Raw genomic sequence first — 26,119 nt, 5'->3', positions numbered from 1 at the left:
TTACTCATCATTAACTCTGAACACCTTTATGCTAATGGATACAATAAGACATGCTCCCAGCAATAGGGTGACATAAACAGCCTAAGTCAGAGGGACACAAAGACCTCCCCAGCTGAGTGAATGACATCCCAGTAACCTTGAAGAATTCCTGTGACCAGCCATGGACTTTAATCACCTGTGGAAGCAGTAAATTATGAGAGAAAACCCAATAGGCACCAGAGACTGCTTTAGAGACATTACCTTGTCTTTACACAGTCCTATGAAGGTGATGTACCAGGCAAAGAAACAGAGAAGCAAGGAAGAATATAAATGACAAGACACAATGAAAAGACAAAATCTTAGTCCTCTGAATCCCAAGAATTTTTTTTTCATAATTGCTACTCCTCCAAAGTTTCTATCATGTGGGGGTTCTTACAGTTCTTTTTTAAAACATTAAAAAGGCATTTCTGGAAAAGTTTGAAATCATAGAACTAGAGTCTTGCTTTTACCATCTATTCATGTTTCCTCCTCCACATTCTCTGGGAAGCACAGAAGTTAAACTAATGTTTATTGAGTTCCTACACTACACCAGGCAACTTATATACAATATATATATAGGAACAAGTGTTCTCAATAAACTTTTTAGTACTTGTCTTTTTCATAACCCATCCTTTCCTCCTAGAAGCAGAAATTATCCAAAGAGCCATTGGGGAAAAAAAACAAGCAGAATAAGAGGGTAATACATGTTACTCCTGTTCTTGACATTTTTCTTTTTAATGTGGTAGCTTTCATTGATTTTGAAAAAACTTCTGACAATAAGAGTTTGTGATTTTTTATCAAGCACTTTTACTTCATTTATGGTAACTTTAGTAACAGAGAAAAAACTAGGTTGCCAATAGCTAAAACAATTTCATTGAAATAATTCATAATGATAGCAGGATAGATACATATAAATATAGGTAGATATAGATACATAATCTCCACTTCAGTCCTTCAGTGAGATAAAGGAGAATGTAGGCTGGAAAAAATGAGAGGGTAAGCATCCCCTAGACCTTGAGCTAGATGGGGTTGAATTTTTGGCAAACGGAGGAGCCCTGTGTCCCAGCCACACATAGCGTCCCAAATGGGATTCAGAGGGGGATATCTGAGGTTGCTCTCTAAGGGCCTTGGCCTTGAGAGCACAATTAAGGGCCTCTGTGTGCCAATGGGGAGGACCTCTCAAATTGAGAGCTCTGAGCTGGTCCAGTACAGTTCTATAAAAATAATAAAAAAGACCAGTCTGTGTAAAAGCACCACACAGCAATGTAATGTAATTACAATGTAATAATAAAGACACTATGGGCTATAGACTAGGCCACTTATCACCTCTACTTGCCCCAACTCAAGTTTTCTAGAACCATAAGAAGGAGAAGCTCCAAATCAAGACTAATATTAGGTTCCTTACTGCCCTGGGAATTAAAAGACTAGACTCATAATAATTGTTTTCTAAAAGGTGAAGTTCTAGGGCACCTGGGTGTCAAGTTGGTTAAGCTTCCAACTCTTGACTTCAGCTCAGGTCAGGATCTCATGGTTCATAAGTTCAAGCACTGTGTCAGGCTCCCATTTGGGATTTTTTCTCTCCCTTTCTCTCTGCCCCTTCCCAATTCATGTGCACATGTTCTCTCTCTCTCTCTAAAAATAAACTTTTTAAAAAATTAAAAATTAAAAAAATAAAAAGGTGAAGTTCTTTAACTCAAATAAGGCATGAGTTTTGAAGTTCATCTGACTGCAATTTAAATACTAGCTAGACATATGACCATGATTAAATGACAAATTCACTAAGCTTTAGTTGCCATATTTATAAAATCATAACATACCTTGAGGCAAAGGTATAAAACTTAATAATTCATAAATCTATGTGACATATAGTATGTGTTCAATAAGCGACAGCTATTACTATCATCATCATCATCATTATTATTTTATAAATGTGTTCCATTATACAGAAAAGAAAAGGTGACCTTTCCATAAAAAGGTATCTGGAGAAGGTGCTATGGTATACAACTCAGATCTTCAGGACCCAGGCATTCGTGAACTGGGCTACCTGGCGTATGGATCACATATCACATGCACTAGCGGAAGCTGTGAAATCACGTGTAGAACTGGATCTAAGGGCTCTGAAACAAGGGGCATGGAACATTAAGTTGGATGAGAAAGAATCTATCACTATGGGAGCATTCTCCTGTGAGACAGGATTTAACATTCTTTTCTTTTTTTAATGTTTTTTTAATGTTTATTTATTTTTGAGAGAGAAAGAGAGACAGAGTGTGAGCAGGGGAGGGGAAGAGAGAAAGGGAGATGGCAGAATCCGAAGCAGGCTCCAGGCTCTGAGCTGTCAGCACAGAGCCCGACATGGGGCTCGAACGCACGAACTGTGAGATTATGACCTGAGCCGAAGTCAGACACTTAACCAACTGAGCCACTCAGGTGCCCCAAGACAGGATTTAACATTCTGCAAGGGCTTCAGGAAAGTGCTAACAGGATGCTCAGGTGATGTTAGAAGCACAAAGAAAGTTATGGCCTGTGTTAGGTGAATGATAAATATCAGAAGAGCATACAACTCTTGATCTCAGGGTCAGAGTTTGAGTCCCACATTGGATGTAGTAGACATTACTTAGATAGATAGATAGATAGATAGATAGATAGATAGATAGATAGATAAACTTTTAAAAAAGACAAGAAATATCAGAAATTCTTCACTCCTAGATAGACTAGCTTGATGTAGAGGTGCAAGCTGAAAACTGACAGCTGGTTGTGTACCCAGCTACCTGCTTTGCGTGAAAAGTGGTGACGATATATACGGTGCCATGAGAAATAGCAAAGGGCTTGGCTGGTTGGACCAAGCCTGGGAGGAAAAAGACTAGGAGACTTGGGACAGAGAAGTCTGAGAAAGAGGCATGTAACTAAACATAGAGAAACGGACCCAGTGTGTGATACCTGCATATTGTATATTATGCACTTGGGAACCACTGTGTCATCTGGCACCCGGAAGATCCGCTGGAGCATCCATTGGCACTGCCCTATCCAGTCTGAAGGAGAGCCTCACTCTCACATTCATTCACAGATAGTGTTGAAGAGCACTTCCCTGGAAATCTTCTGCCTTGTGTACATATCCCTGAGTCTCCCAAGGAACCCAATCCAAGAAAAGGCCAAATTAAACATTCATAATTTAAAAGGAAAGACCAGAGCACCTAGGTGACTCAGTCGTAAAACGTCTGATTGTTGATTTCGGGCCAGGTCATGATACCAGGGTTGTGGGATCAGACCCTGTGTCAGGCTCTGCACTTAGTGTGCAGCTTGCTTAAAATCTTTCTTTCTTTCTTTCTTTCTTTCTTTCTTTCTTTCTTTCTTTCTTTCTTTCTTCTCTCTCTCTCTCTCTCTCTCTCTCTCTCTCCCCCCCCACCCCCTCACCCATCTCCCCCATTTGTGCTTGCCTGCTCTCTCTCTAAAATAAAAAATAATACAAAATAATTTAAAAAATAAGGAAAGACAATGGAAATTTTGTATGAAAGATAATACTTTCATCATAAAATGTGTATTTTAAATCCCTGAATATTTTAAAGACGACTCAAACAAGTGGCTAAAATTGTTATCACCACCACCCACCCTACACCTGCCAACCATACAAACAAAGACTTACAACTCACAGACATACCCACACACATATACCACCCATTCCTTGGAACAAAAACGAACAGAACAGTGGGCTTTCTTACAAAATCAGATTTCAGATTGGGGGAAAATCAGAATACAATCTAGAATGTGTACAACATACATACCTGGCAATAAATGATTAATTAAATATGTGATGTTTAACTATATGATGGAATATTATACCAGAAATGAAAATGGTCTCATTTAAGGATATTTAATGACATGTTATTACAAAGTTTGACATATTACAAAGAGAATAAAATATATTATAAAATAAATATGATACCACTTCACACCCATTAGAATGGCTATTATCAAAAAACAAACAAATAAAACAGAAAACAACAAAGGTTTACACAGATGTAGAAAAACTGGAACCCTTGTGCACGGTTGATGGGAAGGTAAAATGATGCAGCTGCTAGAGAAAACAGCATGATGTTTAAAAAAAAACCTAAACACGGAATTACAATATGATCCAGCAATTCCACTTCTGGATACATACACAAAAGAACTGAAAACAGGGGGCACCTGGGTGGCTCAGTTGGTTAAGCATACAACTTGGCTCAGGTTATGATCTCACTGTTTGGGGGTTCAAGCCCAGCATCAGGCTCTGTGCTGCCAGCTCCAAACCTAGAGCCTGCTTCAGATTCTGTGTCTCCCTCTTTCTCTGCCCCTCCCCTGCTCACAGTCTGTCTCTCTCTCAAAAATAAATAAACATTAAAAATTAAAAAAAAAAAAAGGAATTGAAAACAGGATTATTCACAATAGCCAAAAGGTGGAAACATCACAAATGTCCATCAACAGGTGACTAAATAAAATGTCCATCAACAGGTGGACATCACAAATGTCCATCAGATGTCCATCAGATGGACATCACAAATGTCCATCAACAGGTGACTAAATAATATGTACATACACTGGAATATTGCTCAGCCATAAAAAGGATTAAAATTTGGATATACTGTACAACACAGAGAAACCTTAAAGACATTACAGTTAAGTGAAGTAAGCCATACACAAAAGGATAAATATTGCATGATTCTCATATTTATATGAGGTACCTAGGATAATCAAATTGGGAGAGACAGAAAGTAGAACAATGGTGACAAGGAGTTACAGGGAGGGAGGAATGGGGATTTATTGTTTAATGGGTACAAAATTTCATCGTGGAATGATGAAGAAATTCTGGAGATGGATAGTGGTGGTGGTTACGCAACACTGGGAATGTACTTAATACCACAGAAATGTATACTTAAAAATGGCTAACTGAGTCAATTTTATGTTATGCATAATACACAACAAAAAAATCATTTGAAAACAACCAAATACGGTGAACTATCATACAATTTTGTGAAAACATAGCTAGGCTCTATAATGAGCATCTAAGACTCCCCCCCACCCCCCTTCTTTCCTTCCTTCAAAAACCATATATTGAACACTTTGAGTCACATCCTAATATTTAGAACACAAAGATTTCTGAGGCAAAAAAGTGTCCTATAAAGAGCACACAGAGCCATAATTTAGAATGAGAAAAGAGATACTGAAGAGAAAATGTCACCACAATTTGATTAAACACTCTAATGATTATAAAGACAGAATGTTGGGAGAGCAGTCAACTCTGCTCTTCCTCTGCCCCTAGTAAAGTTCTGGGATATTAGCAGTAAAGCTGGCATGGAGCATTTATATCAAAATACATTTTTCCACAAAACAAATATTTTCAACACCTACCTCATAGGAAATATATCACACCTAATTCAAGGCTTGCTTCTAAAAAACTTCTATCATGCCCATCGACTGTCCCATGGAAATTTGTACTATGCATAACAGCTGTTTACAATCTTTCTCCAACATTAGACTACCAGTTGAACATATTGCTATATCTTGTTCACCACTGTACCCCTATTGGCCATCCTGGTGTCCAGCACTGGATAAAAGTTCAAGACCTGATGGCTGAATAAACATGATGGAGAAGGAAGAAAGAGGCTGAGGGTCCTTGGAGCCTATACGGGGACTGAGGACTAATGTCATCGCAAAAGATGGTATCCTATTTAGGGTCCAAAATAGAGCAGAATACCTCTTTGTCCCAAAAGTGATTGGTAAACTGAATGACAGCTGAGGGTTGAGATCCCTGTTGTTCGTAATTTCTTGGTAGGAACTCTAGCAGTTTGTTGAACTGTTATGTGTTTAAACTATATGTTTATTAGACTATGATAAATCTCTATTTAAAACTAAAAGATCTAGAATGAAGGGATGAATAAATAAATAAGCAAACAAATAAAATTTCTATCATCTCTGGAAAAATAAAACCTACTTAAAAATTAAATTGAGAAAAAAATGTATATTAGAATGGAAAATGTTTAAAAGGCAATGTGTTAAGAAAAATATAGTTGAGATCAGATACACTGAATGCTAGTCCCAATTCAACCACTTAAAACTGAGTAATCATGGGATCAATTATGTAATTTTCTGGGCCCCAGTTTCTTTGTCTATAAAATGAGAACACTGAAGGGATAGCTCTCAAGGTTCTTTCAGGTCTATTTTTCCTGAATTCCACATACATCACTATGGCTCATGGTGCTATAGAATCAGGTGAAGTATCACAGAGTTTATAACATCTAGGATTATCATTGCATCTGTAGCTATCAGGTTTGCTTGGGAAACATGACCAAATTATATTTAGAAAAGACAAAAAAAAAAGTTTCCCATGAATAAAAGTAGGAATATCATATGATTTCACTCATATGTGGAATTTAAGAAACAAAATAGATGAACAAAAAGAAATAGATAGGGGCCCCTAGGTGGCGCAGTTGGTTAAGCGTCCGACTTCAGCCAGGTGACGATCTCGCGGTCCGTGAGTTCGAGCCCCGCGTCAGCCCCGGGCTGATGGCTTGGAGCCTGTTTCAGATTCTGTGTCTCCCTCTCTCTCTGCCCCTCCCCCGTTCATGCTCTGTCTCTCTGTCCCAAAAATAAATAAACGTTGAAAAAAAAAAAAAAGAAATAGATAAACATAGGAGAAGGGAAAGAAAAATAAGATAAAAACAGAGAGGGAGGCAAACCATAAGAGACTCTTAATTAAATACAGATACCAAACTGAAGGTTGCTGGAGGGGTGTTGGATGGGGGGGAGGGTGGGCTAAATGGGTTATGGGCTTAATTAAGGAGGGCACTTGTTGGGATGAGCACTGGGTACTATATGTAAGTGATGAATCACTGGGTTCTACTCCTGAAACCATTATTACACTACATGTTAACTAACTTGGATTTAAATAAAATTTTAAAAATAAATAAATTTTTTAAAAAGTATGGGGGGAACCTGAGTGGCTCAGCTGATTAAGTGTATGACTCTTGACCTCAACTCAGGTCTTGATCTCAGGGTTATGAGTTCAGATCCTGTAATGGGCTCCACACTGGGTGTGGAGCTTACTTAAAAAAAAAAAAAAGTATGGATGAGCAAAGAGAAAATCATATCAGTCTCTCATTTATTCTTTTGATGGTTAATTTTATGTGCCAATTAAGCTATAGTGCATAACTGTTTGGTCAAACACTTATCTAGATGTTTCTGTAAATGTATTTTTTAGATGTGATTATTTCATTCAATAGACTTTAAGTAAAAGAGATTACTCTCCACAATACAGGTAAGCCTCACTCAGTCTGAAGAGCAAAGATTCTCAAGGTAGAAACAATTTTCACAACTGCAACATGGAAACCCTGCCTGAATTTCCACCTTGCTGGCCTGCCCTACAATACAAATTTCAGACTTGCCAGCCTCAATAGCTTAAACCAATAACTTAAAATAAATCTCCTTCTCTCTCATTCACATATACATGAATTCTGCTTCTCTAAAGAACCCTGACTAATGCAATTATCTTAACACTATCATAAATGTGTTATTTATTGTTGTTTAGAAAGTATGATTCTTCATTTAGAATAGTTGGGGAGAAAGTTCTAGAAGATGCATCAAAGAAACTCTCTGCTCAGTCATTCTCAATTGAAATTCATGATGTTGCTTGAAGCATACGGTTTCTTGATCTCTAAACACATTGCAGTCTTAGACTTGCTTCCTGCTACCAAGAAAATTTGAGGGATATGAAATCATAGAATCTTTGAGTTGCAATCGAAGAAACAGACTTAATTCAGATAATAGCAGTGACAATAATGATAGTGGTAGTAGCAGTAGTAATTACAATAATGGTTCACATGACTAAAAAATACAAAGCAGACCTGATTTTAGACCTAAAAATCTTCCAACAATGTCATCAAGACCCCTGAGCCGTCCTCGACTTCGACTTTTTCAGTGAAGAACTTACTCTTAGACATTCTCCCATATGGAAGCTCCTAGGTAATTCCAGCATTGTCTCATCCTACATCTAACAACTCCCAGTGGAAATAGACAGACTCTAATTCTCAATAATTGCAACAAATTTCCACACTACTCTAATGATTTCCTCTTATAATGTGACTATATCTAAATAAATCACTATTGAGAGGATAGAATATGCTGATTCGTCAGCAATACGTCACTTCTTACAACATGGAATGTAGAAAGGAAGGGAATAACATTGCAGGGTTGATGTAGGGGCAAAAAGGAGGAAAGAAAAAATTCCCAAAGAAAACTGCTATTGTCAGAGAACAGCACTATTTATCAAGAATAAAAATTAAAAATAGAGGATAATAATCTTTCTAGTGGGTATACCTGACCTAGAGGTCTATAATAAATAGGTTTCTAAAATGGCCCATAAGGTGCTCCCCAGAATAGCCACCTTGTAAAACCCCTCCTCTTGAAAAAAACATCATCATAGCCTGTGAATATGACAGAATATATGACTCCCATGATTACATTACATCATAGGGCAGAAAGGATTTTTCAGATATAATTAAAAGTCCCTAATCAGTTGACTTTAAGTGAATCAACAGGGGCTTATCCTCGGTGGGGCTGACATAATCAGATGAGGACTTTAAAAGAGACTGGAAGCATCAGAGAACTCTTGTGCTGTATAGACAAGTCATGAATTGTTTTTTCAATGGGGCCTTATGTCTTGCCTAAGGCCTGAGGGTGGCCTCTAGGGGCTGAGAGCAACCCTAGCCAATTGTTAATATGAAAACTAAGGTCTAGATCATTTTATAACCCAAAGAACTGAATCCTGCCTGTCAATTGCCTAAATGAGCTGGGAAGAACTCTCTCCAGCTACAAATGAGAGACCACAGCACTGGCCAATACCAGTTATATCATGTAGGGAATTCTAATCTACAGGAAGTGTAAGGCAACTTGGTGGTTTTTAAGAATACGCTAATTTGTTACATAGCAATAGGAAATGAACAGAAGGTCACTGCTTAAATTCCTTTGTGTTTCCATTTCCATGACAAACAGCACAATATACAAAAGTGCACACCACGTATGTTAATAATGACAATTGCAGTGGTAGTTTTCTTTGAGTATTTTTAGTTCCCAACAGTGGCAAATAAGATAATTTTGAGATGTGAAATGTGCTCTTGCCTGCAATACGCCCTGCAGCTGAGTTTCAGGCATATTCTTTGGCAAAATAATCTGAGTCTTAACTTCACTTGCTGAGCTAAAGGGAGAAAAATGTTGATTGTTTACATGGTTAATACTCTTCTCTGTCACAAAGAGCAATGTGTATCTCTTGAAATCTGTTAAATTCTTTTAAAGTTATGCCTTCTTTTCTCTAAATCAGTAGATGCCCCCTGAAGCTTTAACATTCCAAAGAGATGGAGGAAATGCAGAAAATGTTTCCAAAAGATGTCCTTTCCTATTGAACTAATGGAAAGGAATTGTAGAATCTTTACCAAAAATAAGACATTTTGGAAGAACCAGGAGCCAGAAAATGTGTTGTGTCCTCCCTAAATCTTTTTTCCAAGCCTGTGACCTTGGGAAAAGCTCTTCTGCATAAAAGATTGAATAAACCCCAACAAAAAGAATCAGTGAAAGGATTCCATGAAAATGTAGTGCTTTATGAATTCCAAAGTGCTAACTAAAATTAAAACACAGGATAACATATTAATTAAGTTGAGGGTTTTTTTTCCTTCCCAAAACAGTATATTCTAGACACTAGCATATTTAGAATGTCAACCTTTTAGGAATGATGAAGCATAGGGCATAAATGATCCTTGGACTGCATTGTAGAATATATTCCATTGGAATGCTGATACTAGAAAACAAATTACACTAAACAGCCTGTTAAATAAAACTTAACCTCATAAATTATAGTACTTGTATACTTTGTAAAATTTATGTATAGGGACACATTTAAATGTATGGTAAATTAAAGCAATTATTAATTAATTGTTACTGGCCTAAGAGTCTTAAGTTATTAGTGTAATTAAGGCTATTTGTATAAGAATGAATCTGGATACAGGAGGGTATCTTTTTTTTTCATTTTTATTTTTTGACTTTCTTTAACCAGAGTTTAATAAGAATCCAAAATCATTTATATCCCAACAGGTAGGGTGCCAGTGAGTTAGAGATGATTTCAGTCAGGCAAAGTGATGGCTCAAACGTCTCACTGCTCTTTGGTTGTTATGACAGTGCAGTGAGAAGGTTTCTCCATTCTCTGGGTAATATTCATGAGGGTGACTTACTGCTATTGTCAGGGAGGAAGACCTTCCTCTGCTCCATGGTCCTTCTAGCCGGACTTAGAATCAAATTGACATGAGACAGATTTGATAGGAGAAAAATCCAATTTAATACGTATATGTAGGAGGAATCCACACAGACATGAATTCCAAAGACAATGAGGCAACAGGAAGCTCATATAAGCTAAGGAGAGAGGCAGGGATCTGGGGATCCAAAGGGGAGAAAACTCATCACCAAGAAGGTGAAAAGGAGTAGTGGGGGGAAAACAGAGTTGCTCTATTATGCAGAGAAGTTCCTTCAGTAAAGGGAGTCTGTGAGTAACTCTCTTCCTTTTGCAGGCTCTCCTTTCCAATGTAAATTTAGGCACTTATGGAGGAGGCAACAGAGCTTTTCCTGTATCTGCTAGGTTTTAATTGCTTTTAACTTGAAATAATCTTTACACCAAAGTGGCACATTTTGGGGAATTTCATCCTACACCCCTTCATTATCTTTGCTTCTTTCTAGAAAGTCTTTTTTGTAACATTTATTTAAAATGATCCCTGTATCCCATCATACACAATATCCTGCTATTCACAGAAAGTAAGGAAGCTTCTCTATAAATACATCTCACACAGAAACTTCAGGGGTACCTCTGGAAATTGCATTGTCTGACAACTTCATGCTGCAGTTCAGAAATCCAGATTCAGATTTCCCCTGGACTCTCCCTGGACCCTACATTTGTTTTCCCATTGTTCTGGACGAAAGTCATTCCTCCACTACCAAGCACTCCACTTAGCCTAGGAGAGTTGTGACTCTTGCTCAATGATACAGCATTCTCTATTTCCAAGAGATAACTACTTAGGGCAAAAAGAAAAATGTTATTGTAATATCTGCCTTGGTCTGTTTTTAACAAAAGTCCTTACAGCTAGAAAACCCTTTAACCTAGAAGTATTTGATTAGATCAGAACAAATCAGCGCCTCCAGCTCAACAAACATAGATACTAAATTAAGAAGTAAATCTGGCCAGTTTTGCCTTTTCCCACAAAACAGACTTGGGAACTAGAGGGAAATGTACAACAAAGAACTATAAACTTCTAAAACCACCTAGGTTTAATCTATTGAGCGAGTCTCTGTACTATTTTGAAAGTTGTGATGATGCCTGATGGGCTGTCCTGATTAATAAGATGATGCAGAATCAATGTGTCAAATTCAGGGTTATTTAACACTATTTAAATTAGCTATTTAAAGCATGTTACACCTTTCCAAGGGGCATTTGCACTGGAGAAACTGGGGGTCAGGACTCAAATGCAGATCTTCTGCATTTCATCAAAATTGAGTTACTGGTTCATTTGTGCATTCTTGGGCAAATCATTGTAGCAGTTAAAAGAAAACAAGTTAAGTAATACTTAACACCAAAAGATTAAATCCCCATGGGAATGCAAGCTGGTGCAGCCACTCTGGAAAACAGTAGGGAGGTTCCTCAAAAAACTAAAAATAGAACTACCCTATGACCCAGCAATCGCACTACTAGGCATTTATCCATGGGATACAGGTGTGCTGTTTCAAAGGGACACATGCACCCCAATGTTTATAGCAGCACTATCAACAATAGCCAAAGTATGGAAAGAGCCTAAAAGTCCATCAATGGATGAATGGATAAAGAAGATGTGGTATAGGGGGGTTACAGGAGAAGATGGCGGTGTAGGAGGACGCTGGGCTCACCACGTCCTGCAGATCGCTTAGATTCCACCCGCATCTGCCTAATTTACCCAGAAAACCACCAGAAGACTAACAAAACGGACTCTCCGGAGCCAAGCATAGATGAGAGGCCCACAGAAAAGGAAGAGGGTGGGAAGGGCGGAGAGTCGGTGCGCGATACATGGACTGGCGGGAGGGAGCTAAGGCAGTGGAGGGGCAGCCAGCCCACCTGGCGAGGCAGAGCCCCCAGTCTGGCTTGCAAAAGTGGAGGGGCCGGAGTGTGTTCTGACAGCCAGCGGGAATTAACATCTGGAATGCTAAAGTCAACAGCTCTGCTAGGAGGGCTGGAGGGAGAGTTGTTGAGCCCTGTAAGACAGAGCTCAGCTTGGTGGGGAACAAAGGCTCTGGGAAGCGCCATCTCCCTCACCCATCCCCCAGCCAAAATCCCAAAGAGAACCAGTTCCTGTCACAGAACTTGCTTCCACCACGCAAACACCCAACTTTGTGCTTCTGCAGAATATCCCTCCTGGTGCTGCAGGGCCCCTCCCGAAGTAGACCAATGGAGGCAAAGCAAGCAGAGCCTGCCCGTCCCGCCCCTGTGCACCTTGTGGATCCACCCCGGCTAAGACGCCAGATCCCATCGAAGCAGTACCACAAAACTGGCAGTGCTCAAGTAGCCCAGACAGAGGCCACACCACTCCACAGTGAGTCCTGCCCCTGGGAGAGGGGAAGATAAGGTACACACCAGTCTGACTGTAGCCCCTGCAGTGGGCTGGGGCAGACATCAGGTCTGACTGCAGCCCCGCCCACCAATGCAAGTTATTCTAGACAGCACAGAGGAAGACCCCTGCAGTTCCCCGCCACTCCAGGGACTATCCAAAATGATGAAACAGAAGAATTCTTCTCAAAAGAAACTCCAGGAAGTAGCGACAGCTAACGAACTGATCAAAAACGATTTAACCAATATAGCAGAAAATGAATTTAAAATAATAGTCATGGGGCGCCTGGGTGGCACAGTCGGTGAAGCGTCCGACTTCAGCCAGGTCACGATCTCGCGGCCCGTGAGTTCGAGCCCCGTCAGGCTCTGGGCTGATGGCTCGGAGCCTGGAGCCTGTTTCCGATTCTGTGTCTCCCTCTCTCTCTGCCCCTCCCCCGTTCATGCTCTGTCTCTCTCTGTCCCAAAAATAAATAAACGTTGAAAAAAAAAATTTAAAAAAAAAATAATAGTCATAAAATTAAACACTGGGCTTGAAAAAAGTATAGAGGACAGCAGAAAATCTATTACTACAGAGATCAAGGGACTAAGGAACAGCCAGGAGGAGCTAAAAAATGCTATAAATGAGCTGGAAAATAAAATGGAGATGACCACAGCTCAGATTGAAGAGGCAGAGGAGAGAATAGGTGAATTAGAAGATAAAATTACGGAAAAAGAAAAAGCTGAGAAAGAGATAAAAAAAATCTAGGAGTATGAGGGGAGACTTAGAGAACTGAGTGACATAATTACATGAAACAATATAGGCACAATTGGTATTCCAGAGGAGGAAGAGAGACGGAAAGATGCTGAAGGTATACTTGAAGAAATCATACCTGAGAAGTTCCCTGAACTGGGGAAGGAAAAAGGCATTGAAATCCAAGAGGAACAGAGAACTCCCTTCAGACGTAACTTCAATCGATCTTCTGCACGACATATCATAGTGAAACTGGCAAAATACAAGGATAAAGAGAGAATTCTAAAAGCAGCTAGGGATAAACATGCTCTAACATATAAAGGGAGACCGATAAGACTCATGGTGGATCTGTCTACTGAAACTTGGCAGGCCAGAAAGGAATGGCAGGAGATCTTCAATGTGATGAACAGAAAAAATATGCAGCCAAGAATCCTTTATCCAGCAAGTCTGTCATTTAGAATAGAAGGAGAGATAAAGGTCTTCCCAAACAAACAAAAACTGAAGGAATTCATCACCACTAAACCAGCTCTACAAGAGATCCTAAGGGAGATCCTGGGAGACAAAGTACCAGAGACATCACTGCAAGCATGAAACCTACAGACATCTCAATGACTCTAAACTCATATCTTTCTATAATAACACTGAATGTAAATGGATTAAATGCGCCAACCAAAGGACACAGAGTATCAAAATGGATAAAAAAAACAAGACCCATCTATTTGCTGTCTACAAGAGACTCATTTTAAACCTGAGGACACCTTCAGATTGAGAGTGAGGGGATGGAGAACTATCTATCATGCTACTGGAAGTCAAAAGAAAGCTGAAGTAGCCATACTTACATCAGACAAATTAGACTTTAAATTAAAGGCTGTAACAAGAGATGAAGAAGGACATTATATAATAATCACAGGGTCTACCCATCAGGAAGAGCTAACAATTATACATGTCTATGCGCCGAATACGGGAGCCCCCAAATATATAAAACAATCGCAAATATAAGCAACCTTATTGATACGAATGTGGTAATTTCAGGGGACTTTAATACTCTACTTACAACATTGGATAGATCATCCAGACAAACAATCAATAAAGAAACAAGGGCCCTGAATGATACACTGGATCAGACGGACTTGACAGATATATTTAGAACTCTGCATCCCAAAGCAATAGAATATACTTTCTTCTTGAGTGCACATGGAACATTCTCCAAGATAGATCACATAATGGGTCACAAAACAGCCCTTCATAAGTATACAAGAATTGAAATCATACCATGCATGCTTTCAGACCACAATACTCTGAAGCTTGAAATCAAGCACAAGAAAAAGTCTGGAAAACCTCCAAAAGCATGGAGGTTAAAGACCACCCTACTAAAGAATGAATGGCTCAACCAGGCAATTAGAGAAGAAATTAAAAAACATACGGAAACAAATGAAAATGAAAATAGAACAATCCAAACGCTTTGGGATGCAGCAAAGGCAGTCCTGAGAGGAAAATACATTGCAATCCAGGCCTATCTCAAGAAACAAGAAAATCCCAAATACAGAATCTAACAGCACACCTAAAGGAAATAGAAGCAGAACAGCAAAGATACCCTAAACCCAGCAGGAGAAATAATAAAGATCAGAGCAGAAATAAACAATATAGAATCTAAAAAAACTGTATAGCAGATCAATGAAACCAAGAGTTGGTTTTTTGAAAAAATAAACAAAATTGATAAACCTTTAGCCAGGCTTCTCAAAAAGAAAAGGGAGATGACTCAAATGGATAAACTCATGAATGAAAATGGAATTATTACAACCAATCCCTCAGAAATACAAGCAATTATCAGGGAATACTATGAAAAATTATATGCCAACAAACTGGACAACCTGAAGAAATGGACAAATTCCTAAACACCCACAGACTTCCAAAACTCAAACAGGAGGAAATAAAAAGCTTGAACAGATCCATAACCAGCGAAGAAATTGAATCAGTTATCAAAAATCTCCCAACAAATAAGAGTCCAGGACCAGATGGCTTCCCTGGGGAATTCTACCAGACATTTAAAGCAGAGATCATACCTATCCTTCTCAAGCTAGTCCAAGAAATAGAAAGGGAAGGAAAACTTTCAGACTCATTCTATGAAGCCAGCATTAATTTGATTCCTAAACCAGACAGAGACCCAGTAAAAAAAGAGAACTACAGGCCAATATCCCGGATGAATATGGATGCAAAAATTCTCAATAAGAGACTAGCAAATCGAATTCAACAGCATATAAAAAGAATTATTCAACATGATCAAGTGGGATTCATTCCTGGGATGCAGGGCTGGTTCAACATTCGCAAATCAATCAACGTGATACATCACATTAATAAAAGAAAAGATAAGAACCATATGATCCTATCAATCGATGCAGAAAAAGGCCTTTGACAAAATCCAGCACCCTTTCTTAATAAAAACCCTCGAGAAAGTCAGGATAGAAGGAACATACTTAAACATCATAAAAGCCATTTATGAAAAGCCCACAGCTAATATCATCCTCAATGGGGAAAAACTGAGAGCTTTTTCCCTGAGATCAGGAACATGACAGGGATGTCCACTCTCACCGCTTTTGTTTAACATAGTGTTGGAAGTTCTAGCATCAGCAATCAGACAACAAAAGGAAATCAAAGGCATCAAAATTGGCAAAGATGAAGTTAAGCTTTCACTTTTTGCACATGACATGATATTACACATGGAAAACCCGACACACTCCACCAAACGTCTGCTGGAACTGATACATGAACTCAGCAAAGCCGCAGGATACAAAATCAATGTCTAGAAATCAGTTGCATTCTTATACACTAATAATGAAGCAACAGAAAGACAAAGAAACTGATCCCATTCACAATTGCACCAAGAATCATAAAATACCTAGAAATAAACCTGACCAAAGATGTAAAAGATCTGTACGCTGAAAACTATAGAATGCTTATGAAGGAAATTGAAGAAGATATAAAGAAATGGAAAAACATTCTGTGCTCATGGATTGGAAGAATAAATATTGTTAAAATGTCAATACTACCCAAAGCTATCTACACATTCGATACAATCCCAATCAAAATTGCACCAGCATTCTTCTCAAAGCTAGAACAAGCAACCCTAAAATTTGTATGGAACCACAAAAGGCCCCAAATAGCCAAAGTAATTTTGAAGAAGACCAAAGCAGGAGGCATCACAATCCCAGACTTTAGCCTCTACTACAAAGCTGTAATCATAAAGACAACATAGTATTGGCACAAAAACAGACACATAGACCAATGGAATAGCATAGAAACCCCAGAACTAGACCCACAAAAGTATGGCCAACTAATCTTTGACAAAGCAGGAAAGAATATCCAATGGAAAAAAAAAAACAGTCTCTTTAACAAATGGTCCTGGGAGAACTGGACAGCAACATGCAGAAGAATGAAACTAGACCACTTTCTCACACCATTCACAAAAATAAACTCAAAATGGATAAAGGACCTGAAGGTGAGACAGGAAACCATCAAACCCTAGAGGAGAAAGCAGGGAAAAACCTCTCTGACCTCAGCCATAGCAATTTCTTACTTGACACATCCCCAAACGCAAGGGAATTAAAAGCAAAAGTGAACTATTGGGACCTCATGAAGATAAAAAGCTTCTGCACTGCAAAGGAAACAATCAACAAAACTAAAGGCAACCAACGGAATGGGAAAAGATATTTGCAAATGACATATCAGACAAAGGGCTAGTATCCAAAATCTATAAAGAGCTCACCAAACTCCACACCCAAAAAACAAATAATCCAGTAAAGAAATGGGCAGAAAACATGAACAGACACTTCTCTAAAGAAGACATCCAGATGGCCAAAAGGCACATGAAAAGATACTCAACGTCACTCCTCATCAGGGAAATACAAATTAAAACCACACTCAGATATCACCTCACGCCAGTCAGAGTGGCTATAATGAACAAATCAGGAGACTATAGATGCTGGAGAGGATGTGGAGAAATGGGAACCCTCTTGCACTGTTGGTGGGAATGCAAACTGGTGCAGCCACTCTGGAAAACAGTGTGGAGGTTCCTCAAAAAATTAAAAATAGACCTACCCTATAACCCAGCAGTAGCATTGCTACAGGAGTACTAATGCACAGGGACACTTATACCCCTATGTTGATAGTAGCACTCTCAACAATAGCCAAACTCTGGAAAGAGCCTAAATGTCCATCAACTGACAAATGGATAAAGAAACTGTGGTTTATATACACAGTGGAATACTACATGGCAATGAGAAGGAATGAAATATTGCCTTTTGTAGCAACACGGATAGAACTAGAGAGTGTTATGCTAAGTAAAATAAGTCATACAGAGAAGGACAGATTCCATATGTTTTCACTCCTATGTGGATCCTGAGAAACTTATCAAAGACCATGGCGGAGGGGAAGGAAAAAATAAAAGTTAGAGAGGGAGGGAGCCAAAACATAGGAGACTCCCCAAAACTGAGAACAAACTAAGGGTTTATGGGGGGTGGGCGGGAAGGGTGGGTGGGTGATGGGTATTGAGGAGGGCACCTGTTGGGATGAGCACTGGGTGTTGTATGGAAACCAATCTGACAATAAATTTCATAATAAAAAAAAGAAAGAAAGAAAGAAAGTATAGGAGGATTTATTGTCATATAAGCTTTTCTGTAGGTTTGTAATTTTTTTCAAAATAATAAATTCAATTAATGAATGTAAAAAGAAAAAAGATATATATATATATATATATATATATATATAATGGAGTATTACTCAGTAATCAAAAAGAATGAAATCTTGCCATTTGCAACTATGTAGATGGAACTGGAGGGTATTATGCTAAGTGAAATTAGTCGAAAAAGACAAAAATCATATGACTTCACTCATATGAGGACTTTAAGAGACAAAACAAATGACTATATGGGAAGAGAAACAAAAATAATATAAAAACAGGCAGGGGGACAAAACAGAAGAGACTCATAAATATGGAGAACAAACTGAGGGTTACTGGAGGGGTTGTGGGAGGGGGGATGGGCCAAATGGGTAAGGGGCACTAAGGAATCTACTTCCTGAAATCATTGTTGCACTATATGCTAACTAATTTGGATGTAAATTAAAAAAAAATTAAATTAAAAATAAATTAAAAAATAAAGGATTAAATCCACTAGCAAAAAAAATTAAAGGAAATATAAAATGATAATGCTATTATAATTATTGTCATTTATTGCTATTGTTTTTGTGTCCAGCTTTCCCTAAGCTCCCATTACTACTATTATTATTCGTCATTTTCCTTGCACCTTGTCTAATGTGCAGGGAGCACATACCCAGTGCTATACACCATCCTAGAAATTATTCCTCCCTGTCCTAATCCATCCATAATACTATTTCAACTCTGAGGCAAAGAAGACCCAGTGAAATGCTCTTCCAGAAACTAAAGGAAGAACTCAGGGAAGAACTTTCATAGCACTCTTTCTAGGAACGTTGATACAGCTAGGAGAAGACCCATAAAGCAGGTGCCAGGTGTGGGTGCAATAAGAAAGAGTGAACTAAGGCATAGGGCAAGGCCACTGTCTAATGAAACCTTTCACTCACCCACTGACTGAGGAAGACATTAACCCATATATAGATATATATAGAAACAGAAATTAACCCATATATAGGATGCAAATGGTGCCTAATAAACATTCCTTAACCTCCAGAACTTGTAAGATTTTTACAAAGATAAGATACTGGAAAGAGCTAAGTAAAAGTAAAAAGTAGGATATTGAGGCAGCATTACATGCTAGAACGTAAGCTTCTACCAATATCAAAATTTATTATAAAGTTATAGGAATTAAAGTTGTATTAGTTGTGTAAGAATAGGCAGATCAATGAAACAAAACAGAGAACAATGTCACAAATAATCACGTAACTGTAAATGAAAACAACAAGGAGATACTACTTTCACCAAACAGATTAAATACCTGACATTACCAACTGCTGGCAAGAGCGGTAGGTAAAGGGAACTCATTCATTAAATAGGACATCAGAATAGCTCTAAGACATGGGGTGCCTGTGTGGCTCAGTTGGTTGAGTGTCCGACTTTGGCTCAGGTCATGATCTCACAGTTAGGTTTGTGAGTTTTAGTCCTGCGTCGGGTTGTGTGCTGACAGCTAAGAACTTGGGCCTGCTTTGGATTCTGTCTCCTTCACCCTCTGCCCCTCCCCTGCTCATGCTCTCTCTCTCTCTCCCTCTCTCAAAAATAAATAAACATTTTTTTTTAAATTTTTTAAAGAATAGCTCTAGGACAGCGATTTGGCAGCATCCAGAAAAATCCAAAATACTTAAACCCTACATGGCCCAACAATTTGATGTCTAAGTATTTTTCTTACAGAAACTCTGCCCAAAGAAACACATATAAGTGATGCCTCATCTTTGTAAAATCTTGGTGTTTTACACTGAAAATGTAATGGCAATTGACCAGTAACAATTTTATGACAAAAAGGACTACAGATTTAGAATAAAAAAACAAAAAACAAAAAAACTTGCTGATTCACTTAGAATTTCACTGAAGGGAAAGGGTAAATATTTACCATCCAAAATTCAGCAAGCACCATACCTTAATACTTCATTAATATCAAAATCATAGGCTTTGTTTAGCATATATGGACTTACTAAAAAAACCCTCCAAAAGAATTTTCTTGGCTTTTCAGGGGAGGAGATTTCTGACATTCAGGTAGACCTCATGGTAGCAGCAGACCAAGAGCAGAACTCAACATCAAACATCAGCAATCTTTAAAAGGTTATGAAAAAGATCCTTACAAAATATGTTTGAAACAGGATTAGAGTTTATTTCCAATAAAACATAAGCATCTATTATTTTCTTAAAACTTCTCTAACTACTATTAGGTAATACTGATTTAATGAGGATTATTTTTCATCAGTAGGCAAATAAAATGTACATTTATTCAATGTATTTATATGAATGAAATCAATCTATATGTACCAGAATGGTGACAGATTTAAGTGAAATAAATGGCTGCAAAAAGATATGTGTAGTATGACATTTACATGCATGATTAAAAAACAAGGAATCTAAGGTTTTAGGTTATATATACATGTAGGAAAACCATGAGCTGAAAAGATATAGACTAAATTTTTCATAGATGTCTCTGAGGGAAAAAAGGCAATGGAATTGAAGAGGGGGAATTTAAATTTATCAATAATAGTATAGTTCTTTTATATTTATAAATCCAAATAAAATTAAAAAATTACATTTCATAATTATCAAGACAGGTATACATATAACTATTGAATAGTATATGTTTTCAACTCTCAATTTTGGCTTCATATACTACGGGTTCTGTAGTAAGATGCAAATACATTTATAATGTTCTATCTTGCTGATATAGTCTTTTAGCATAATGAAATGTCCTTCTTTGTCTCTAGTAATTATTTCTTACATTAAATTCTATTTATAATACTAATGCAACCATTCCAGTTCTCTCATGGTTACTGTTTATGTCATTTAAATTTTTTTATCATTTTATTTTCTACCTTTGTGTATCTTTTAACCTGTCTCATACAGAAAGCATATAATTAGATTTTTCTTTTTTATCCAGATCGATAATCCTCGCTTTTTTTTTTAAGAGAGAGAGAGAGCATGAGTTGGGCAGACAGGCAGAGAGGGAGAGAGACAGAGAGATGGGGGAGGGAGAAAATCTCAAGAAGGCTCCACACTCAGCGAGGAGCCCAACTCAGGGCTTCCAGCCAAAATCAAGAGTCAGACCCTCAACCAACTGAGCCACCCAGATGCCCCTGTACACTTTACTTTTTGATAGAGAGTTTGGTTCAATTACTAATAAGGTTAATTTTAGGTCTACCATTTTGCTATTTGTTTTCTGTACGACTCATGTCTGCTTTTTTCTTTGGCTTCTGCTTAACTGACATTGTTGTTAACCCCACAAATTAGACAATAGTATTATGTTAGTCTAAGTCCTCCAGACGCAGGCACCAGGATAGATTAAACGAGCATGGATTTTATTAGGGGAATCTCTTTGAGAGAAAGTGAGAGTTTAGGAAAGCAACCAGACCATGAAGCAAATTTCGTCGTGAGTGAAGATGTAAAGGAAAGACAGTTGAGTTATGGCATTCTAAAGTGCCATGGGAGCCTGTAAGCCAAATACCTCCTACAAAGTTATTCTGTATTTCTCACAAGTAGACCTGCCTTAGTATTTCTATGCAGTCACTCATTGGTTGGGAAGACCACATGGAAACAGTGACCTCAGAGTAAATATAAAGTTGGATTTCACAGTGCAGAAACTAGAGCTATTGGTTAGTCATGTTATCTGTTATAGGAGATCTTCAAGGTGAATTTTCATGGCTGGTACATCATCATTAATACTAGGGGCAATGTTACTTTACATTCATCTACATGTTTGTCAATGTCTTTGCCCATCATTTCTTCTTCCATATCAGACTTTTTTCTGGGTTCACTTTTCTTCTTGAAGTTCATTTTATAAATGTTCCCATAGTAAATCTCTGTGTTGCTAAATTCTGTGGGGTTTTTTTTAGATTTTATTTATTTTTTAATGCTTATTTATTTTAAGAGAGAGAGAGCACAAGGAAAGAAGAGGCAGAGAGAGATGAAGACAGAGAGAATCTTAAGCAGGCTCCAAACTGTCAGAGCAGAGCCTTATATGGGGCTCGATCCTACAAACTGTGAGATCATGACCTGAGCTGAAATCAAGAGTCAGATGTTTAACCACCTGAGCCACCCAGACACCCCTTTAATATTTTTTTAAGTAATCTCTTCAAACAAAATGGGGCTTAAATTTACAATCCTAAGATCAAGAATCACATGCTCTGCAGACTGAGACAGTCAGGCACCTCTCTCAGTTTTTGTTTCTTAAAAAATGTTTTTCAGCCTCATTCTTAAAGGTTAAACCTTGTAAGGACAAACAAGTAAGTTGACAAACATTTTCTCTAAGGTTTTTTTGGATGTGTGTGTGTGTGTGTGTGTGTGTGTGTGTGTGTGTGTGTGGTATCTTTGTCTGGTTTTGATACCAGGGTAATGCTGACCTCATAGAATGTATTTGAAAGCTTTCCTTCCTCTTCTGTTTTTTTGGAATAGTTTCAGAGAATAGATACTAACTTTCCTTTATGTCTGGTAGAATTCACCTGTGAATCCATCTGGTCCTGGACTTTTATTTTTTGGCAGTTTATTGATAACTGATTCAATTTCACTACTTGTAATTTCTGTTCAGATTTTCTATTTCTTCCTGGATCAGTTTTGTATATCTCTAGGAATTTATCTATTTCTCCCAGGTTATCCAGTTTGTTAGCATATAGCTTTCATAATATTCTCTTACAATCCTTTGTATTTCCATAGTTTCAGCTGTTACTTCTCTCTCCTTTTTTATTTATTTGGGTTTTTTCTCTTTTATTCTTGATGAGTCTGGCTAAGGGTCAATTTTGTTCATCTTTTTTTTTCAAAGAAGCAGCTCTTGGTTTTACTGATTTTTTTCTATGAATTTTTTTTTGGTCTCCATCTCATTTATTTATGTTCTGATCTTTATTATTTCCCTTCTTCTTCTCATTTTAATTCTTTAGTTTTATTTGCAAAATATGTCATACTTTTGACATAAATTCACAATGTACTACCTGTATTATATAAGTGCTGTGTGTTTTTAAAATAAGCTGCATCGGGGCATCTGGGTGGCTCAGTTGGATAAGTGTCCGACTTCAGCTCAGGTCATGATCTCAAGGTGTGTGAGTTCAAGCCCCACATTGGGCTCTGTGCTGACAGCTCAGATCCTGAGGCCAGTTTCAGATTTGTGTCTCCCTCTCTCTCTACCCCTCCCCTGCTCACATTCTGTCTCTCAAAATAATAAATAAACATTAATTTTTTTTTAACAAGCTGTATCTATCTAATATATTCAGCTGAAACTCATTCAAGTGTATTTCTAAGAAGGACAAGATTTTCAACTTACTTCTGGGGTAGTATCCTAAGAGACAGGTTGAATTTGTGATTCAAAATAACATCTATTCTGGTATGTCATTTGCAAATATCTTTCCCCATTCTGTTGGTTGCCTTTTAGTTTTATTGATTGTTTCCTTTGCAGTGCAGAAGCTTTTTATCTTCATGAGATCCCAATAGTTCATTTTTGCTTTTAATTCCCTTGCCTTTACAGATGTGTCAAGTAAGAAATTGCTGTGGCTGAGGTCAGAGAGGTTTTTTCCTGCTTTCTCTTCTAGGGTTTTGATGGTTTCCTGTCTCACATTCAGGTCCTTGATCCATTTTGAGTTTATTTTTGTGAATGGTGTAAGAGGAATTTACCCAAGGGATACGGGAGTGCAGATATATAGGGGCACTTGTACCCCAGTGTTTATGGCAGCATTTTCAACAATAGCCAAATTATAGAAAGAGTCTAAATGTCCATCAACTGATGAATGGATAAAGAAACTACGGTTTATATACACAATGGAATACTATTTGGCAATGAGAAAGAAATGAAATATTGCCTTTTGTAGCAATGTGGATGGAACTGGAGAGTGCCATGCTAAGTGAAATAAGTCATACAGAGAAAGACAGATACCATATATTTTCACTCTTATGTGGATCCTGAGAAACTTAACGAAGACCATGGGGGAGGGAAAGGGGAAAAAAAGTTAGAGAGGGAGGGAGCCTAACCATAAGAGACTCTTAAAAACTGAGAATAAACTGAGGGTTGATGGGGGATGGGAGGGAGGGGAGGGTGGGTGATGGGCACTGAGGAGGGCACCTGTTGCATCGAACACTGCGTGTTGTATGGAAACCAATTTGACAATAAATTTAATATTTAAAAAAATAACATCTATTCAATGTGTGGGGAAAAAACAATTTTCACTTTCAAGTACAATATTTATAAATGTTTATCAATTATAAATTAAATGTTCTCAATGAAACCAGAAGATGGTTATTTGAAAGAATTAACAAAATTGGTAAACCACTGGCCAGTTTGATCAAAACAGATGAACATAAGGGAAGAGAAACAAAAATAATATAAAAACAGGGAGGGGGACAAAACATAAGAGACTCATAAATATGGAGAATAAACAGAAGGTTACTGGAGGGGTTGTGGGAGGGGGGATGGGCTAAATGGGTAAAGGGCATTAAGGAATCTACTCCTGAAATTATTGTTGCACTATATGCTAACTAATTTGGATGTAAATTTAAAAAAATTAAGCTAAAAAATTAATTACAAGTTCAAAATGCAGCATTAGCATTGTGATGTGTGTATCCAAACCTATTATAACAAGTGCTTTAAAAATTTAACTTATAAATTCATATACATCAAGTTTCAATATATATAATTTCAAATTATGAATAATAAACTACATGCTAATGCATGCTTAAAAGATGCAGAAAAATAAATTTATCTAGAAATTCAAAATAATCATGCAATGTATCATACCATCCTTAAAATATCTAGATTATAGGATTATAATGCTATATATATCTTTATAAAAGAAAATTTATACATTAATGCTCCAAAGATATATACAGATTCTCTGGTAGTGTTAAAAATAACAGGGTCTGGGGTGCCTGGGTGGCTCAGTCAGTTAAGTATCCAACTCTTGATTTCAGCTCAGGTCATGATCTCAGGTTTGTGGGATCAAGCCCTGCATTAGGCTCTGCGCTAACCATTTGGAACCTGCTTGGGATTCTCTCTCTCCCTTTCTCTCCCTGCTGCTTGCCTTCTCTCTCTCAAAATAAATAAATAAACTTAAAAAAAATGTAACTGGGTTTTATTGTATATAAACCTAATCTTAAATAATATGGACATTTTAACATACCACCACCAATTATTATTAGATTGATACCTTTTTTTAGATATACAGGCTTTTCTATAGTATTTAGTTAATATATGGGCATGTAAATTAATATTACATATTGAAGGGAAATAAATTTCAAATTTGATGTTTTTGAGTATATGCTTCCACTTAAAAGTTGCATATATGATGACTTTGACTTTGGTAGGAGAATGCTAAACATTCTAAGCATTGTTAGAGTTACCTTGAAATCATGAAGGAAAGTGTGTCTGAGTCCTAACATTGTTGAGCCTGAGCCATTTTGGAACAACTTAACTCCAGACTTTTTGTAATGTGAAGTAATGTCTGTCTTCATTATTTAATTCACGTTTAATTGGGTATTCTGTTATATGCAGTCAAATCCTTCCTAAAGGATAAACAGACGTATATACAGTTTTTTGGAATGTAACAATTGTTCTACTCACCAATAGGTTAAAAGAGAAAATACTGAAAAGTAGTGGTTGCTAAAATTCAATACACATTCTTAAAGAAAATTCTTAGCCAACTCTGAATCAAAAATGTTTTAAGGTTATCCTCTAGAAGACCATTCCTAATGAAAGATCAGAACTATTTATTTTTAGTCAAAATGAAAAAGGATATCTTCTTTCTCACTAATACTTGCATCATTATACTGGAGATCATAGCCTCTGCATTTACACACACACACACACACACACACACACACACACACACACACACAGAGGTATAAATATTAGAAATAGACCAAACTCTCATTAATTGCGAGTGATTTCACAAAATCAAACATTTAAAAAACTCTGGAATAACTGCTAAAAGACTATGTAACCACAGGCCTTACTAACTTAAATATTACATGCCTGGGGCACCTGGGGTGGCTCAGTCGGTTGAGTGTCAGATTCTTGTCTGTTCATATCATG

General features: G+C 37.6%; 1 long non-coding RNA gene across 2 annotated transcripts in view; it reads right to left on the bottom strand.

Annotated features, from left to right (window-relative positions):
- LOC109503432 overlaps positions 1–26,119 on the bottom strand; it is a 148,030-nt gene that overhangs the window by 59,869 nt on the left and 62,042 nt on the right. The window lies entirely within an intron of this gene.

The sequence above is a fragment of the Felis catus genome, chromosome C2, assembly GCF_018350175.1.
Source record: "Felis catus isolate Fca126 chromosome C2, F.catus_Fca126_mat1.0, whole genome shotgun sequence".
Classification (NCBI taxonomy): Eukaryota; Metazoa; Chordata; class Mammalia; order Carnivora; family Felidae; genus Felis; species Felis catus.
The sequence above is the reverse complement of the archived record's forward strand: the minus strand, read 5'-3'. Positions and strand labels throughout refer to the sequence as shown.